This window comes from Artemia franciscana, unplaced genomic scaffold, assembly GCF_032884065.1.
Source record: "Artemia franciscana unplaced genomic scaffold, ASM3288406v1 Scaffold_1032, whole genome shotgun sequence".
Classification (NCBI taxonomy): domain Eukaryota; kingdom Metazoa; phylum Arthropoda; class Branchiopoda; order Anostraca; family Artemiidae; genus Artemia; species Artemia franciscana.
The window spans coordinates 87421-103118 of NW_027062726.1; the positions used below are offsets into that span (position 1 = coordinate 87421).

Consider the following 15698-nt stretch of genomic DNA (forward strand, 5'->3'; position numbering starts at 1 on the left):
AATGATATAGATGAAAATGAAAAAGTTTTTGATACCTTGGATGTGAAGGAAGACTTGTTTTCTGAGGAAAAAGTAGCGAGAGTACTAAAAGGATTCGAAAATAATAAGGCTCCAGATGCTGATAGTGTGATAAAGGAGTTTCTTGAATATGGTGGCTCTGAGGTTAGAAATAAGCTACTGAAGATTATGAATATGATTTTTGAAACTAATAATTTTAGGAAAATTTTAATTAAACCACTGTATAGGAAAGGTGACAAAATTAAGTGTCATAATTATCAAGGCATTAGTCTGGTCTCTATAGGTGGCAAATTACTTAGTAATACGATACTTTTTAGACTGAGAGATGTTTAAGACAAAGTTTTAAGGGAAAAACAGTGCGGTTTTAGATAAGGTAAAAGATATGTCGACCGAGTTTTCACTCTTAGGTTAATAATTGAGAAGTCCCTTTTTTGTCAAACACCTTTTGTCCTCAGTTTTATCAATTATGAGCAAGCTTTCGTTTCTGTTGATAGAAGAGCGTTAGCAAAGGTCTTATCCTTATATGGTATACTAAAGAAATACATTAAAGTGATTTGTGTTTTGTAAGAGATTAACACTGCTACGGTTAAGGTAGGAAATGAAGTTAGCAACTGGTTTTGTATTAAATCAGGAGTTAAGCTAGGTTGTTTTCTATCCCCCTTTATACGGATCATTTTAATGGACTTTGTTTTAAGGAGCTCAGGAAAGGCAATTGGAGACCACGGAATCAAATGGGGAGGAAAAACGCTCCTGGACTTTGATTATGCTGATGATTGAAGCATATTAGACGAAGGTGTGAGCAAAATGAATGAATCCTTAGAGATTTTGCGAGTTCAGGGTGCTAGAATAGGTTTGAAAATTAATTTTAAGAAGACTAAGTCACTAAGGCTAGGAATAACTGAAGATGAAAAGGCTACGTTGGGTAACGAAAAGATTTATCAGGTGGGCTGCTTCACTTACCTTGGCAATATTATTAATGAAGATGGTGGGAGCAGTGAAGATGCTAAAAGCAGTATAGCTAAGAGCCAGGGTGTTCTTTCACAGTTAAAAAAAGGTTTGGAAGAATAGAATGACAAGTCTGCAAACCAAGATTAGCACATTGGAAGCTACAGTGATGGCAGTGGTCAATTGTGACTCTGAAGCTTGGGCACTCCGAAAAGCGGACAAAAATTTACTATATATTTTCCAGAGAAATTACCTATGGATTTTTTTGGGTACCCGGCAGACTGACTTTATTTCAAACAGTAGGATGTACGAAAAATATGGTTTAATTCCCCCCCTTTGTAGGGCTATATTGAAAGAATGGTTGAGATTGCTTGGCCACGTTGTGTGGATGAAAGATGACAGATTGCCGAAAATTGTCCTTCTTGGCCAACTATCTGGGGCTACATGGAAAGCAGGTGGTCCTCGTCTGGGTTGGGAGGATGTCATAAATAAAGATTTAAAGGAAATGGGAACTTCCTAGGAGGATGTAAAGAGGCCTTGAATAGATTAGGTTGGAAGAGGAGCGTGCGTAGCTGTGTTGGCCTCAGACGACTTGGTGCTGCAGTGAGTTATTAGTAGTAGTAGTAGTAGTAGTAGTAAATTAATTTCGTTAAAAGTGTAGTTTTGCCGGACTTTGATGACTACAAAGAAATGACCAGAATGGAATTTTAAATTGATACATATTACTCTTCTATCTGTCAAAATACAACTAACTAAACCGAACTTCGATCGAAGGAGTCTACAGCCAAACCGACAAACAAAACACATTTAATTTAATACGAATAAATGCACACCACACTAATAAAACATTTATACATTAACACTTGGGAATAAAAAAACATTAAAAAACACTGAAATGTATTTACATAGGCACTTAAAAGCATTTAATACACTTATGATATACCTTCCCCCAAAGGGTTAGTGGAAGACGAGGTATTTGGAAAACTGGTGCTCGATTTAGCGGGCGTGAGCCAGATGCAAGGCTGGGTACATCAACTGTCTTAAAGAAACAAAAATAATAGTACAATTTTAAATAATTTTTAAAACACAAAAAATCTACTTTGTGCAATAAATAAATAAAAACACAAAAAAACAGAAAGATGACACTGGTGAGGTAGAGACTGATAGAAACTTCTTGAACAGCGGAACAGACCCCCTCCAGCCAACTATTGAACTATCTCCAGACCGAAACTTTGTCTGTACTCTACAAATACGGTTGGTTCTGAAGTAAGGTAATGGCCGTAGGAGGGTACTCTCATACAGCTACGCATACATAAACTTTATCCGATATGGCTGGCAAGCAATTTTTCTCAATTCCAACTGCATTGTTTTTGAATTTTCGACAGGAGGCAGGACGTACATTCCTGGGATGAAATTATTCTCTACACCGTTATTATAAGCACTCATGTCAAAATTGTCCTTTGCGTAGTGTCTAGATATCTCTTTGCAGATTTGTTTGATATTGCGTGTTTGAAAACAGTACACCTTCAGACCTACAATCACACCGTGGGATATCAAGTTATTCCTCATCTCAAAATTAAAAACAACGACATTTTTGAGGCCTTGCGTTTTAAAAAACTCCTTATAAGTTAACTCTCCCCCAATGGCTTTAGACAATATGAGAGCTAATATGCGCACCGTTTTCCAAATCACGCAACAAATTTTCTTATTCATCTTATAACGTGGTTAATTCGTTTCTCTATGATGCAATTGAACTTTTCCCTCCCCCAGCCATTGGTGATCTACGCACACTGTATTAAAATTCTAACATGAGTTTTTTGAAATTTCCAAACTTGCGCTACCAGTGGCAATATTTTTGTTTGAAACTACGTTTCTTTTCTCTATGCAAATGGACTATATTGGATTTTATGATCGTGAACTATTTGAAAATCGGATTGGCAATGAACCTGTATATTTTTTTGGGTCAATTACAACATCCCAATGACTTATAAGGTGCACCCTCTCGCACATCTTATCAAAGGCTGAATTTAAAACGAATCTAACGATATTTTTTTCAACCTTTGTTTTTGTATCTGAGTTTCTACTGACAAAGTGTCAATAAACATTATTATAGATGGCTTTTATTTGCATTGGGTGACTCTATAAATCTGTTTGATCTTGCAACCGTTGGCAGGCATCCAACGCGAAAGTAACGGATGTACAGCAAAATTCCGTTTTTGATCAAGGTCAGAAATTAGTTTTTGTTTTGAAGTTGTCCAGTTCAAATCCCATCCACTACCAATGAAATATTATGTGGCCTCGATGAGTCCCTTGACATCGGTCTATTTACACACAGGAAAAGAAAATCCTATACAAAGTCATGAAGTTTCATTGGTATTTTACCGCCAATTTCAAAAAAACTACTGTTGTGGTCCATTTTCCTCGAGAGTGGGAATGTTGGGGAAACTTAGATCACAAGGATTGCCTAGCCATTATTAAACAGTAGTGAGACATTTCCAGTAGAACGGCATTCGACTTTTCACCGATGTGCTGCCCACTCGAATCAGTTTTCGGGGTAAGATATCCTAGAAAAATATACCCTTCTCAGATGTATCTCTCTATTAATATATTCTGATAAACGTCAGTGATCCTAAATATTTCTTATTCACTAATATTCAGAATTAAATCCATCACCAGATGAGAATTTAAAAAATAATGCCCCAAATTCAACCAAAATTCCTCATAGATTTTACCCATGTATATACAGGCAATATCCAAAAACGTCAACACATCAATAGCTTGGTATATTTTACATTAACCCTCCCTATTCTTACATCTACCCTTGGCCATAACTTTTTCTTAACAAATTCATAGTCGGTAGAGGTGTATTGACGATCTTGAAGTAATTCTTAAGACCCTTTGATGAGTGGCAGTTTTTCTTACGTAGCCCCAAGGCGGAGCTGCAATGCTCTTAAGAGCAAATGCACTTACACGTTAATGAATCATATACTTCATCATCTTGAAAGTGCTGCTAAGGCAGAGAAAAACTATTAATATTGTTGATTGTTTGTTCTCAGATTAATTGGTTTAAGAATTTGGGGAAAAACTATAGGAATCTAAAAAACGGTTTTGTTCAAGTTTGTGTTATTATTTTCAACTTTTTTCCATTTGAATTCTAAGAGTAGCAATTTCTCAGATGACTTAATTTTGATGTTTTATGAAAAACACCAATCTACCTCTGCACCATCTACAACTTTACCTTTCTGTGAAATTGCCAATGTTGGTAATATGAATTTCAAACAATATTTGGAATTGTGAATGTAAACCAGAAAAAAGTTTTGCTGTTTAACATCCAAATTACAAGATTTTTGAGCCAGCTCATTAAGCCTACTCCCCCGTTAAAACAAGATATCTGAAATGGTCATGGTCACAGACCTATGTATCCCCACAATTTCCCCTTACAAACCAAATGTATTTTTATTTATTTTTAATTTCTAACTCGTCAACTGGCGATAGAGTTATTGTGTGATTTATGTTATGTAGCCGTGAAATTGACTTTTTTGTTGTTTTATTAAGTGCAACCATAGCTGCACCTAATCAATCTTCCCTGATCAATGGGTCAAATACCTCTAACAATTGCAAGTTATTATGTGAATCTCTTTTTGCGTGGACATTAGATACGGCAATGGCTTGATATTTTCTAACACGATTCGAGTTTGATGGATCAAATAAATCAATGAGTGTAGCTTCGATGTCCAACTCTACCTTGTCGCCCTTCGCAAGTGAATTCTGAAAGTTCCTTTAGCTTTATTTGGCATTATCACCCAAAACTGTATCCACAGAGTGGTGCCCACGATGTTTACAGTAACTCAAATGATGTGTTAGTTTTAATTCAGCATATGATGTAGATAGACACATTGATAGTAATGAATAGAACTTTCCTTTTTCTATTGATACCAGACCCTACTAATATTAGTTATTGGGAATAAATTTTGAATTGCATCAGGTTTAATGGAATGCTTTTAAGTAAGCCATTCCCAGTGTTTCATCGATTCATACAATTTGAGGGTATTCTAACAACTAAAGGCTTAAGACCAAAAAACTATTCTGTAGATCGGGACAAATTGGCCGCTTGGATCTAGAGACCCCACATTGCCAGCTAAAAGCTTAGGAGCTAGGAGTTACTTCATAAATATAGGGTAGAGCGTCTCTTCTTTAACCTTCAGCTATTAAAAAGTCCACCATTGAAGTTATGATTCTTAAAATACTCACGGAGGGGATGGTGCTTACAGCGTCAATTGGCGGGGTGTTGTTCCATCTTTGTCACAAAATACTCCAACATTTTTTTCATTAATTATTAGAGCCGTTATGGATATTCAGTAGAGGCCTGAAAAAAGAAATATAATTATTTTCTTGAAACATAAATTATTTTAAACTTTTAAAAAAGATAGTAATCCGAGATGCAGGGTTCAAGCTTTTTGAGTTTACTTGAATATTTCATTTCATTAAAAAAGAATGGGATATTTTCATTTTGTTGAAAAACCTATTGGGCAATGCCCTCAAATTTCCCTCTTAGAGGTAGGGACATTGCCCTCTTTTAAGAGTAAAACTCTACTAAAATGTTGTTCATAGAGTTAGACATTCTTGAAAAATAATAAGGGGCAAAATTTCAAGTTAGTCTTAAAAAGCAGGGTGCTAAAAATATCTTAGTTTCAAAATGTGGAGTTGATCCTTAAGATAATGCATTATTTTTAGAACCAACAATAGAAGAATCAATCAGAACCCTTTTTTAACCATATATTTATGATAAGAATGTCCCCTTCAGTTATTTCTTCTAGGGTGGAAAGGGGGGGGGAATAGTAGAATTGAACTAGGTGATATTTTTAATTATCTCAAAACTTTAGGCAAGTCTTCGACAATCAGTGTTCTAATAGGCTGACAAATTTACCCCTCGTAAAAATTAAGTTTATAGTGTTAAAACATAATAAAAAATATATTTCTTTAAAGGCTAAGAACTCCACGAACCTTCTTTAAACTATCAGGCACGGCCCTCCTATTTTGATATTATTAAGCCAAGAAGTATGATTTTATCTAAGGGAAGGCGGCTCCTCAAAGCTCCTAGAACTAATGAATAGACCGTTCAAAATGCCAAGTCTTATCTCTTTTTTAATCTGAAAAGTAGGTGTTATTTTAGCTATTTCTTTGAGGGCCAACCGCAGCATCAAACTAGAGCTCTTTAGATGTTCTACTATCTCAGGTTCGTAACCCACGCGTAAACTTTTTGCCCCTAAAATATTAGGCTTTACGAAAAATATCTGCAATTTGTTATTGACTTTACTTACCCTAGGGTTAGCAACTCCGTCTTACACGGGGCCTAAAGGGGGGGGGGGGCAGTTTCACCATATATGGAGGGAACAGGTCCCGATAACCTGCTGGTCTCAAAGTGCCCGTTTACTGGCTTTGTGGGGTAGAGGTGTCCTTATTCACCCTTGGTTTCTTTGCCAGCAGAGGGCCTTGATTATTGTATAATTCATCTGTAATAATTCTTTGTAATAGAAATTAAATTTTAGTTTGTATATCCATTCGCAAAATGTTAAAATGAGAACCTGCAGACCTCATCAATGGGGATCGAGAGGTAGAGAAAGCACAAGAGTGCCATTTAATATTTAATTCAAAGACGTCTTATGAACTGAGAAATCGAGTGTACTGCCTGAGCAGCAAAACAGAGCGGAGGTTGATTTAAAAAAGTTCTTGTAGTGTCAAATTTAAATTAATTATATATTTTTTTTTAAGTAGTTAATCCAGGTACAGCCATAGCAATTCTCTTTCAGAGTAGGCTTGAAAGATTATCACTCCTGACTAAGACTGGTAAATTATTGTGAAAAAGGAGAACTGAAAAAATTGAGCTGGTAGAATTAGCTTTTTGCGGTAATGCCTGTTTGGGCGTTCCTTAAATTTTTAGAAATAAGAAAACATAAAGGATAAGAATAATGAACTGTCAACTGAACAAACATTTAAAAGGAAACAAATACTAATCGAATGAAAATCTGTATTTTCTTGCGCAAATAATATTTTTACGTTCAGTCTAGTCTAATGTTTATCCTTTAATTTGACAAATCTTTACACAGCTATCTGATGCGAAGATTCAATTATTTTTAGGTAGACAATTTACCGTTTAAGCCAGGTATTAAGAGTGACCCTTTTCATAATTAATTAGCAAGTACTAACTTTTGTTTGTCCCCCTTACCGAATAGATGTTGACCAATTAAAATGGACCTAGTCTTATTTTGAATATAAAAATAGGCCACGTCTTTTCGCATTGTAGAAAAATAACTCGTCAATTTATCCAAAAAGAGCATTTTTATTTGTGATATGCTTGTCCGGGCTAAAAGCTAATAAAGAATTTAATTTACTGGACAAAGGGATAGCTCCTCTATGTAATTGTGTAAAGCTGGGGTGAACTACTGGCGGCACTAAATAATAGAGTGTTAATTCACGTACCTGTTTATGAGCAAGGTGTGACATTCAAGCATCACAATTTTCCTACGCTTCGGAACAGAGGAAAAAATAAGAGATAAGTTAATAAGCACTTGCCAACTTGTCAACTGCCTATTTGAAAGAAAAACAGATCAAAATCTTAATTTAGGTCACATTCATATAACGTTACTGGATAAATACGTCTTATCGTGATTCTCTGAATTTTTTGCTTAATATATTACAAACTCTTATTTTAAATAAATATCTTGTATTTCCAGAATATTCCGTCGTTACATTACATATTTTATTAGTTTAATCTTTTATTTCTATTACTAAGTTTCTCTTTAAATACCTCTGAAGTATCAAATGTTTTTTTGTTTTTCCGTAGTATTTCTAGAATATTTAGACATAACAATATAGATTTGATTGATTTTATTCTTTTATTTTCAGGATTTTAACACAGTCAAGTGGTTTGGTTCTTTTAAATGGATTGACTAAGAAGTAACTTCTAATTTGACATTAACGTATTATTTAACGTTACCATCATTATGGGATAAAGACCTGTGTTGTAATTCACTTAATTTGATATTTAGACTAATAGAAATTTAAACCTGAATACGTATTCTTAAGAGTTTCCATATAATTTATGTTGTAGTTTTAGAATATTGCGGCATAATTGGAAATCCTTTATTGATTACAAGCTATTTTTCTAGAACTTAAACCATTTATTTTCAAGCATGTTTTGTTAATCTAAATAGCTAATATTTTTGTTAATTTAAAGAGGTAACTTATGATTATCATATATTATTGAACCTTTAACCATTTTTGGACCAAAACAAAGCCATACGATAATTTGAAATAAAAAATTAACATGTATCTAGAAAAACAATTCTATTTTAGGGCTAAAATTGGATCAACATATCTTAACTACTTTATCCTGAATGATGAACTATATCTCTAGCGATACTTTAATAGTTTATTAGGATAATAAAGTCATTTATCAAAAAAATGCTGACATATTTATCATTAATTAATTAAATTTTAAATTCAATAAATGATCAGATATTAATTAGGTAATTTGAATCAATCATAAATTAGCATGTCTTGACATTTTTCTTTTAAAAATTCTACCTATAACAGTGGAATAGTATACAAATATTAGTTTATTCTCCCTCGTATTAAATGTCTTAATAGGTGGTTGATTTCAGTTTGTCCACCATCTATGGTAAAGGGAATCTTCAAACATAATAGCGAAATTGCCTCAATTGTATATTATAATTTAAATTCCATAAGCAGATGAGCAATAGTGAGCTTCAAGTCTTTTATATCTATATTAGCCTGTTTTGCTTGAGCAATAAATGTCGTGAACGTTAATGCACTTCTTACGTCTATTATAGAAAAATATAGGACTAAATTGTTGTCCCAATCCTCCTAGATTATAGGGTATTTCTCTTCAAAGAGCAGAAAAATATTTGTATGGCTAAGTCTTGTGTTATTACCAAACATCAATTTTGTCTAATTAAACACCAAGGTTGGTTTTGTTGATAAGAAAAAGCTAAGATAAGTTTCTAAGATTAGTGAAAAGTGAACATGAGGGCACCTGAATACCACTTTAAATCCTTAGACTATTAGAATATACATTCAAAATGTATAGAGAAATCATAGAAGAATCATGTACACAACTAGCCAAAAAACAAACATTTTAGCATTAAGCCAACTCAGTTTTGTATAGTTTTAAATTTATAAAAAGAGGTTATTGAAAAACTTTCCGTCAAACAAAGTTTGTCAAAGAGAAGTGAGGAACAATGTAAAACTTAAAAAGAGCAGAAACAAAATTCCTCAAATCGTATTGAAAGTGAATTTCAAATATAAATTAAAAGTTGAAGATATTATTAATTCTTGAAAGAATGAAACTGACCCTATGCTGGGCAATAGTGTTTACAGATTCCAGCGTTTTTGTGAAAAGCTTTACCCTTGCATGACCCTTCAAACCGAGGGGACAAAATTATGAGCAAAAAATTTCAATAGATATATCTCTGAGCGACAAAATAAAAGCGAAATTTTTAATTTTGCTTCGACCCTTATAATTTCTGAAGATAACAATTATTGAGTTCAGTTAATTTAGGTAACTATAGTAGCCACAGTAAATGCCATACCAAGATGACTCAGAGAAGTAATTGAAATAAAAAAATACACGAATAGAGACATTTCTTTAAGTAAAGATACTGGAGATATTCCCACAAGCCCAATTTTACAATAGCTTAATGTTTAACTGATTGAAATAACATAAGTTCTCAGTTTAAATTAAGATAATCTGACCGCACCTTTAACAATATTGGGTCAATAGGCAAGCCAATATAATTATTTACCATAGCTTGTTTATTTTTTTGTTTGATTTTTTCTGGTCAGTTTGGGTTATCTTTAAGAACTTGGTTTTTCTCCTTTTTGAGCACTGTAAACGGCTTGGTGGAAGTAAGAAAAAAAGGCAAATATTAAAGTCTTGTAATATAAAGTCCTTGCCAATTCTTCTGATTTTCTTTTCATGGCCTATCAGCCCGGTGTTGTAGAGTGGGTGGGGATAAGTGATGCTAGTTATCCTGGGCTTTCGAAAGCACTAGTTTAATTTGTCAAGATTTTCCATGTCCCAATTAGAGCCAAGATGAGTTTCAAGACGGGGTACTTAAAAAATCCCGTCATTGACCTCCGTTAAAATTCATATAGCCTGAGACAAAAAAACTCGAACCCGTATCCTCAAAGACAAATGATTCCAAGCCTAGCGGGCTAATCACTGGACTAGGATGTAATATCTTCTTTTGCCCTTTCCGCTTCTTTTCTGTCCACTGGTTGGTATTAACCTCATTTTTTCAAAATTTAATTATATATTTTTTTTGCTTTCCATTTATCATAGATACCTAGTTTGGTCTCAGAAGTTATTTAAAGCAAAATTATAAGAAACCTCCTTGATATACTCATTTATATGTTTTTAAGTTTTATAAGTTTTCCATCTTAGATACTAGTCATCCTTGCCTTCTTTAAAGAATATAACACGGGTATCATTCTGAACACAAAAGCTATCAGTTTCTATGTTTTTTAAAATTTCACGCACTTTCCTTCAGATTTTCTTTAGATTCTTCATGATTTCTTCATAATTATTAGTATTGGCTATACACAGTGAAGCGAACTTGTGAGATCATTAAATTTAAAAAAAAATTTTTACAACTGAAAGAGAGTTGTTTATTTTATTTTAATCTCGCCCCTTTTTGGTTGGGGGATTGGTTTTCCTTAATATATATAGAGGATTATCTGTATATAAGCACACGTCCATTCGTGTCCTTAGTGCACGTTCCATCCATAATGTAAGACTGACAAAATTCCTTTTCTAGCGCCAGGTTTTATGCCTCCCAGTGAACAAAGTAAATTACTCGGATCCACCATACAAGAAAAAAAATGTTGTTTCGTCTTTTATTCGTGGAAATTCTGTGAAACTGATTTTTCTACTATCAACAATGAGAACAGGAAAGCAGAAAATATTGGACCAAGGTCAATTTTGGCTGTGTCCCTAATTCAGGCCCCCTTGGAGGTTTTTCTCTACACAAACAGGTTTTGAAACAACCTAGAAAGTATGGCGTAACGTCTACGTTTTTACATTGATTAGTAAGCCCAAAAGGGTTTTCCTTGCCCTCGCAGGTTTTCTAACATTTAACATAATAACCAAAGAAATCATGAAGAAAATGTTTGCATAAGCAAATAAAAAATATCCTATCAAGTAACCAACACCTACATCTGGACTAGCAGCACCTATTATGTAATAAACACATGTATCTTAAAGAAGTTTTTACTAAAAAGTGTCTGATCAGGATTTGAATAGGGTACTGGAAAGCGGACTTCAGATGACCTTCACTACTTCTCTGTGGTTGATATTTGCCTTGTTAATTAGTTCAATTCGTTCGATAATATGTTCCCTACCTGAGTCAACTATAATTTTCACTTGTTTCCGCCCAAATTTCCTTTAAATAACATGATGTCGCTAACTCCCTAACATTTTCTTCTTGTTAGACATGAGCCCAACTTGTTATTTTATAGGTTACTTTATTGTATCTATTGGAGCAATTTTTAGCAAAACTCCCTAAATAATTACCAATTGTTGGACCATTAGTATTCTTAACTGTAATATCTAGGACTTAATTTCTCTTGCGTCTCACATAATCCATCCTTAGAAAAATTATTTTGGCTATAAGATAGCCTGTGAGTTGCTTTTGATAAAATATAGCTATAGCTGTTCTCCATGAGAGATTTAAAGTCACTATGAGAGATCTCAAGCAAATTGAGAGGTTTTAAACATTTAACAAAACAATCACATAAATCTTGAAGGAAATATTTGCATATGTAAATAAAAAACCTTCTATTACTCTATAAATATTTAAATCTTGACTAGCAGCCTCTATTACGTAACAAGTGCCAGCATCTTTAATAGGTTCTTAAGAAAAGTGTCGGGAACGGGATTCAAAAGGAATGCTGGACGGTGGAATTCAAAGGACCCACGCTAAATCCCTATGATTGGTAAGTGTCTTTAAAATTAGGTCAGTTCGCGCAAGATTTTGTTCACTACCTGAGTAAACTACAGTTTTAGCTTGTTTTCCACTCAAAATTTCTTGAAATAATGTGATTTTGCTGAATCCTTGATATTTGTGTTCTTGTTCAACATTAACCCAACTCATTATTTTATTAGTAGCTTTCGTGTCTAATGGAGCAATTATTAGCAAAATTCCTTGAAAAACCACCAATTACCGGATAATTACCATTCCAAACTGTAATACCTGAAACTTAATTTCTCTTGCGTCTCATTCTCTCGCGTTCAATCCTTAGAAAAAGTATTTTGACCATCTTATAGTTTATGAGTTGTTTGTGATAAAATATAACTTTCTGAAATCCCCCACAGAGCTTTTGTTTGACCTTTCACAGCATATCTAAATTCTTGTTGACCACCCTCTCAAAAATGTCTATATTTGCCATTTACACTTGCATTCTTCATCTTCTCAATAATTTTTTATTTTGATTTTTAATTTGCATCTCTTCTTTTTTCCTTTCAGCTAATGAGCATTTGAAGGTTAATTTCCGTTTATTACGGCTTGAGTGCAATTTACGGCTCCTAGAGCTAGTTGGTCTATATTAATCTTGAAGTCAGACATATTCATGCTCAAATGGAACTATCTATCTTCCAAAATATGATCAAAATCTAAATCAAATATGAATATAACCACGGTCCTAGCTAGTATAATTTCTTAATTAATTGATGTATCATGCCAAGACAAACAATTGTCAGACAGAAAAAATTATAATACCCAATAAATATTACAAATTATGAGCAACTAGCAGTAAGATATTCAATATAATGTTATCAAATAACAATTAAATTCACTTTACGAGTGAAATATATATCCGAAAATGAAACAAAGGATTTTAGGTCAGGCTAGACAGTCAACTGAAAAAATTTTAGATTGTACTTCTGATGGAATAGCTGGATTTAAAATCATAATGGAAAACCGGCCTCTGACACAAACTGAGTACCCAAACCGGATACTGAAAACTCCAAATTTTGTCTTTAGCTAGGAAGATTAATAGAGAAAATACAAAGTTATCTCACCAAACACACAAATTTTGCTGATATAGAAAATAAGTCATTTTATTAATTGCCACTCTGAATACTATTCCCAAGTCAACTAAAACCACTCAAATCAAAATCTAGCTATTACTTTCTTTTGTCTGTTCTGACTAACTATAATGTTCTCTAGTGCAGAGAAATACTACAAATACTATCCAAATTTACACACAAATTCAATTCCCAAATCTATTCATTTCTACTTTCGGTCACTTCATTTTTTCAAACCTTTCGAAAAATTATCAAAGCTCCAAATGATCGTGTGTCTAATTAAGTATTTACCCTAGGCGAAACCCCAAAATTTCACTAATATTTATTAATAATTATAGAATAACCTACAGAATAATATCCAAATACGGAAATTATACACAAATTTGCTGTTATGTTTATATGCTTTTTTTTCTTTCTAGGCTGTAAATTAACCACATGTTCGGAAAACGTATGTTTTGACATGCTACCTGCGTTTGCATATCTTTTTCTTCTTGTTGCCAGCGTTGTAAGCAATTCAGCCCCCGCTGTAGCGCTAGCTCCAACGTGCCACAAATACTGAGACTTTTACCCACGGTTGCTATTTCTTTGGGTTTATCAAAGCTTTAACCAGTATGGATGAGACAAGAAAACTACGTTCTGGGAGAAAGTATTACTAAATAGAGCCCACAGTGCCAAGGTCTTTCGTAACCAATGTCTTATAAGCAAATACCTCTTTGGAGTAGGATTGCCACTCCAGTACGCCCCGTGTAGCACGATAATCTAAATTCTCTCTTCTCTAAGCAGCTAGGTTTCGACGGTATTAATCAAAAACAATTGTAGTAATATAACAAACTTTAATTTACCGATGTCACATCTAATACTGTCGTTCTCCTTTCCGAACATGAGCTCTATCGGCAAATTATTAACACAAAAAGACCAAAATTATGTGTGTACACGAAAAACCTGCTCACCACATTTGATAGCATGTGACTTAGGCCGATTGAGCAAATGGAACCCTAGAATTGAATTTGCCTTCTCGAAAAAACTGTAAGTTAATAGCCCGAAATTTAGCTAGCCTTTGGTGACTCACACAGAATTCAAAATACAAGCCATATTTTTTTTTGCAAAATCATTAGCTAACTTCAATTTATCTATGCTAGTCACTATGACAGATTTAAAGCGTATTGAAAATTACATCATAGTAAAATCTCTTCATAGGATTAAAGTGACATTAATCTGTTAGTAAGGGACCAGTTTATAAACATGTCTTTTATTTTATCCAAAAAGGTTTTTCACTGGACCGGAATTCTGGAAATGAATTATATGCCGAAATAATTCCAAAACAAAATTTTACCATACTGGATTTAACCAAGAATCAAGACGGCTTCATGTAGGATACCTAGTCATATTACACCCTACCCAAATACCAGAAGCCAGCCTAAGCAAGTCGCCATATAGCACTAAAACTCATATCTCACTTAAAACCCTAGACATAAAACGATAATTGTTGTGACTTTTTATAAAATAGAAAATGATTAATTTCCAGCCCAAAACAACACACTTAAAGAATAAATAAAACAGCAATAGACAATATTTGGATGAAAGGCACAGCTACAAACCTTGTGCCAAACTTATCTTGATTTTATATCATCCGGAAAAAAATTAATAACCTAGAAATTTTAAGAATTGCAAGTTGATGGTGCAAACAATTTACATCAATTAATATGCTACAGAGCCCTTGATTAATCAAATGAAATTATTTAAACTTTTCTCTAAAAAAATATAAAATATAAGAATTTTGTTTCATACAAGAGATTTTAAAAATATACTTTTATAAATATTGGAGTTAAACCACCACTATATGCTAAATGATAAAGAAACTAATAACTTTTTACAACTAATGTGTGACGAGGGTGTAAATTAAATCATCCATATATTCTCGTTGGTAGCGATCACATATTTCTCTTAAAAAGTGTTCAAAATTCACAGCAGGGTTTTTATTTGGCTATTAAAATTAGAAATTAGAAATACTTTTAGCAAACTAATGTAAAAAGAAATTAAAGAAAAAACCCTACACGAGAAAGATAAAAAAAAAAGTTTTTATTTTCAAAGGCTATCACAAGCTCTAAGAGAGCCAAATTCGCTTCAGATGTCTAAAAAGAAATAGCAAAACAAAGAAACAAATATTACATCAGTACAAAAGTAGAAGAAACATCAGTCAAGCATAAGAAAGGTCAATAAAATTTAACACAAAGGAAAAAGAAGCAAAAATCCAAGTACAAGAACTAAAATGAGATTTATTCGATTAATGGCGAAAACAAAAAGGGTGAGAAATAAAAAAAATCACAGGATAGAAAAAAAAAACATTGCTGAATTTGCATTCTACGTCAAATACTGTAAAATAATATAAAAACACTGAAAATCAAGTCAAATTAAATGTCAAAATGACAAATTTACAGCTAAAAAAAGGATTTTAGCGAAGGCAAGGGCAAAAATAAAATAGAGCATAAATAAATATCACAAATAGGCAAATTAAAAGTGGTCAAAGATAAATAAAAGCACTTACGCCTGATAATTTTGAGCATACACGAGCAACTGACATGAGGGGTCGGAGGAATGAATTTTCTTGCATGACATAGCTTAGGAATTA

At 33.3% G+C, this 15698-nt stretch overlaps 1 long non-coding RNA gene across 1 annotated transcript; it reads right to left on the reverse strand.

Annotated features, from left to right (window-relative positions):
* Nucleotides 1-1801: 1801 nt before the first annotated feature.
* LOC136042293 (uncharacterized) lies at nt 1802-12902 on the reverse strand. Its single transcript, XR_010621239.1, has 4 exons — nt 12844-12902; nt 7444-7551; nt 5215-5329; nt 1802-2002 (listed from the first exon to the last, which is right to left on the reverse strand). It is a non-coding gene; the product is annotated as an uncharacterized LOC136042293 (long non-coding RNA).
* Between the last annotated feature and the right edge of the window lie 2796 nt (nt 12903-15698).